We start from the raw sequence: 5,243 nt of genomic DNA, 5'->3' as shown, positions 1-5,243 counted from the left end.
TTCTTTTAGATATTTTTGTATAAATTTCCATTCTTCTCCTTGTAATCCACCAATCATAAGATTTCTTAGCTAGGAAGGTTGGAAAAACTTCTCTATATAAACTCCTTTGCATCCGTTGATGGAAGATATGTAATATACCCATATATATTGAAATATACCACAGAGCCTTGCTCTGTTTCTCCTTCTCTTCTCTTTCTTATTTTCTTAGTAGCCAAACATCCTTGGTGGATGAAATCCCCAAGGATGAGAGGCTAAAACCTTTTAAGTTTCTCAAAGTATGGATGTTATGTGATGGCTTGGATGCATTCCATGGAAATTTCTCGCACCCGGAAGGTAAGGTAATCGTTTTTCATTAATAGTTCATTAATTCAAAGTTTAGTTTTTATTTCCATTGGACAACTTCCAACGGCCAATACTTGATAAGCTTTTGGATTTCTATCCATTAGTTATCTCCTACGAGCTATTGGAAGGTGAGGTTTTCAATTCCAAGTTTTACATTAATCCAGTAGAACCAATTTCAATGGCCATTGAAAGGTGAGTTTATCACTTGGAATGACTTTGAGTTGCCAATATTTGGTAAGCTTTTAGCTTTAGACTATTAGTTATCTCTTACGAGCCATTCAAAGGAAGTCTAAGGTGAATAACCATTGATGAAATTCACTACCATCTGTTTTGCCATTTTAAAGGATTAAAACTTGATTTGCTAAATCCATACCGGTTCGGAAAGCAAGCATCACCATAGTTGCAACCCCAACGCGAGGAGCCTATCCTGAGATTTCCAATTTGCATAAGAGCCAGAGCATAGCTATCCTATCTTTGAGAAACTTGTTTTTACACCCTTTCATTTTAGTCTTTAATGTTAGCTTAAATTAGTTTAAATCTTTCTAAAATATTTACATATTCTTTTAAAGCTAACATCCATAAGAAAATCACCTATTTTCCTAATTTGAATATCACTTGTGTTTGCGAAAACCCTTCCCAGTGAACGATCCTAGAACCACTATGCTATAGTAGCTTGGCTACTTTAGTAATAGTATCTAAGGTATAAATTTTGTTGATACGCCTTTAAAGCTAAGCTACCATGAGTCGCATCAAATTTTGCTTAATTTAAAAATTTTTTAAAGTTTTTATTCTACTCTCCATGGTTATTAAGGAAAAATTCTCAAAAGAAAATGGGAGAAATTAAATTCTTATCTTATTGCCATAGTCTTAGAGTTTGTTTTATGCTTACTAAAGTTGATGAATTGTTGAAACTTCTATTGAATTCAAGCTTAGTTCTTCCACTTTAAGCTATCCACACACTAAACGCAATAGGTTTCGATTATAAGATGAAGAACTATTTCCCTTTACTTAGGAAAATTTTAGACTTGGTACCTTTGACCTCATTTTAATAGTGTTGAGACACCTTGTAAAAAGGCCAATGAGTCTTTGAAGAAAATAAAGAAAGAAAGAAAAATGTTTGCTTGCCTTGAAACCCGAGCAAGGTCCGAGGGGTATATGGTGAAAATCTTTAAAACCTGGTGCCCTAAGCCTTAATTGGTTGGGAGTCACCGACCTCAATGCTCGTTACAAGGGTGGATAGGTGGAGTTTAACATACTGTAGGTGCTTGGGTATTTAAAAATTTATTCTCAAAAGTCCGGGGTAAAATCCGAGGAGTTAGTGGTTGAAAGATCCTTAAAGCTTGATGCCCTAAACCTTGATTGGTTGGGAGTCATCGATAGACCCCCGTTACATGGACAATTTAGAAAATAATGCCTTTAAGCTTTGCACTCCTACAAGAAAAAAAATTGTGAAAGAAAAGAGGTGCGTTCTTAGCCTATTGGAGGTTGATTAGTTTGCTAAGCTTTGAAAAAGAACTAGGTTGAGGGGAGAGATTAGTTTGACATACTATATTCAGAAACTAATAAATAACACATAGATTTTTGTGGAAGATTAAGAGTTGGTCCTTTGGGAGTGGAAATTATTTTGATACTCAAATTTGCATAATGCCCGCTCTTTGCATGTTGTGATAGGTAAGTTATTTGATGACTCTTGTTGATGATTGAGTTTTATATCCTTGACTTGCCATGTGAGAGTTTGATCCAATCATGCCACTCATATCATTTTTTGGAGTGATTTGCATGATCCCTTTTATGTATATTATTATAGTTTACTTAGTTTTTATCTCCTCCATTGCTAAGGGACTAGCAATGAGTCGGTTGGGGGGTGTGATTACTACCAAAAAGTGCTATTTTGTAGACCTAATTATAATAGTTTTAAGCACCTTTGAGTAGTAATCATATTCATTTAACCCAATTAATTCATTAAGGTCCTTAGTAATTGGTTTTAACCATTTTGTGGCAAGTTTACATGTTTATATCAGCTTATGAATCAATTCAAGCATGCCAAATGATGGAGGAGCTACTTAGACAAGCCAACCAAAGAATAAAAGCAAATAAAAGCAAAGAAAAGCAAAGAGAAGCAAAGAAAAGCAAAAGAGAAGCAAAGAGAAGCAAGGAGGAAAACAGAGGACAGCAGCTGCAGTCTTCTTTGGCACTTTTGGAGCACTTACCGAAGTCCATTTTTTACATGCTATATATCATTTTAAAGCTCAAGAAGTCAAGAATCTAACGCTTCAAACCGTGCACGATTTGGAGCTGAAACGAGAAAGTTATGGCCTTCGGAAGAAACCTGCTTCAGGTGTGCGAAAATTTCGCACACCCCCTGAAGGTGTGCGAATGGTGTGCGAATTTCGCACACCCCTTCCCCTGTTTCTGCCGACTCCACTTGAGATCTTTTCTTTTAGATATTTTTGTATAAATTTCCATTCTTCTCCTTGTAATCCACCAATCATAAGATTTCTTAGCTAGGAAAGTTGGAAAAACTTCTCTATATAAACTCCTTTGCATCCGTTGATGGAATATATGTAATATACCCATATATATTGAAATATACCACAGAGCCTTGCTCTGTTTCTCCTTCTCTTCTCTTTCTTATTTTCTTAGTAGCCAAACATCCTTGGTGGATGAAATCCCCAAGGATGAGAGGCTAAAACCTTTTAAGTTTCTCAAAGTATGGATGTTATGTGATGGCTTGGATGCATTCCCATGGAAATTTCTCGCACCCGGAAGGTAAGGTAATCGTTTTTCATTAATAGTTCATTAATGCAAAGTTTAGTTTTTATTTCCATTGGACAACTTCCAACGGCCAATACTTGATAAGCTTTTGGATTTCTATCCATTAGTTATCTCCTACGAGCTATTGGAAGGTGAGGTTTTCAATTCCAAGTTTTGCATTAATCCAGTAGAACCAATTTCAATGGCCATTGAAAGGTGAGTTTATCACTTGGAATGACTTTGAGTTGCCAATATTTGGTAAGCTTTTAGCTTTAGACTATTAGTTATCTCTTACGAGCCATTCAAAGGAAGTCTAAGGTGAATAACCATTGATGAAATTCACTACCATCTGTTTTGCCATTTTAAAGGATTAAAACTTGATTTGCTAAATCTATACCGGTTCGGGAAGCAAGCATCACCATAGTTGCAACCCCAACGCGAGGAGCCTATCCTGAGATTTCCAATTTGCATAAGAGCCAGAGCATAGCTATCCTATCTTGAGAAACTTGTTTTTACACCCTTTCATTTTAGTCTTTAATGTTAGCTTAAATTAGTTTAAATCTTTCTAAAATATTTACATCTTCTTTTAAAGCTAACATCCATAAGAAAATCACCTATTTTCCTAATTTGAATATCACTTGTGTTGCGAAAACCCTTCCCAGTGAACGACCTAAAACCACTATGCTATAGTAGCTTGGCTACTTTAGTAATAGCATCTAAGGTATAAATTTTGTGATACACCTTTAAAGCTAAGCTACCATGAGTCGCATCAACCAATAAAAGAACAGTTATGAGGTTCAGCTACCCTTTTTGTAAGTTTTCAAGGACTAAAACTCAGTTGTTAAACTCATACCGGTTCGGGAAGTAAGCATCACCTTAGTTGCTTCCCCGACTCAAGGTGAAAAGTCCCAAAATCTCCATTTTTACACAGTGAGTTAAGCATGGCTATCCAAAGCTTTGAGAAACTTTTTTTCCATCTTTTAACCTATTTTCATGTTAGTTTAGTTTACAACACCTTCATCTTTTTATGTTTTCATCTTAACCTAATTTTTATTAAGAAAAGTTCACTCTATCCTCCGAACTTCACCAGTTAAAGTAAAAACCCTTCCCAGTGTTCGATCCTAGAGCCACTATGCTATAGTAGCTTTGCTACTTTAGTGTAAGGACCTTAGGTATAAATTTTGTTGATACCCTTACATGCCAAGCTACCAAGAGTCGGGTTATCATGAGTGCATGATAAATTTTGCAAGTTAATAATGTAATTTTTAGATATTTAGCTATGATTTTCAGCATCATAGTCAATTTTTCCTCATATGATTGATAGATATTTAGAGTGGAGTCAACTTTTCCTTTATGGTTGAGTTAAAAAAGATATGAATATAATCTTGAGAAGAAGTTAAAGAGGTATATAATATTCATAAGGAAGAATGCTTTTATTTTTTCTCTTTTTTTTTTCTAGAATATTACTTAAGATAGCTATTTATCTTTACAAGATTTTTAATAAGAAATGAATAAATAAATAAATAAATAAATAAGTCCATGCTCAAATTAACATATTTTTCAATCCAATAAAATGTGAAACAAAATGAAAGATTAAGGAAAGTTGATTTATCATTTCCAATGCATGGAATGAAAATGCAAAACCATGGACATGCTTATGAATTGATATTGTAAATGCTTAATAATAATAATAATGTGGAAGGAATAATAATAGCAATAACAATAAATAATATTCATCTATTATGTTCTATATATGATTATGAATTTGAACTATGGTTAGAGTTTTTTGAAGTAGATGTGCAATAAGCCACATTGGTAGATAGAGTACAAAAGAAGAGGTTTTTTTTTCTTGAAGCCAGATCCTAGGGCTAATCTAAAGTATAATATGAAGAAAGCTCCCAAAGGCAATTAAAACAATTTCAACAAAATTAATTACATAACACTAAGATTTATTGTGGTTCGACCTTCTAGCCTACTTCCACTTTCAACACTAACCAGAGTATCAATGCACTAACCAAAGACAATTTCCAAACTTAACCTAAAACTATTATAACCTTGTATTAAAAAATAAGCATGCTCAATAAAGATCGTGATCCAAAATAAAAGGCAAAGCCTCGCACAACTGACTTGAGGTTTACAAACCTCAA

This window comes from Vitis riparia, chromosome 19 (genome assembly GCF_004353265.1).
Source record: "Vitis riparia cultivar Riparia Gloire de Montpellier isolate 1030 chromosome 19, EGFV_Vit.rip_1.0, whole genome shotgun sequence".
NCBI lineage: Eukaryota > Viridiplantae > Streptophyta > Magnoliopsida > Vitales > Vitaceae > Vitis > Vitis riparia.
This window is presented reverse-complemented; position numbering follows the sequence as displayed.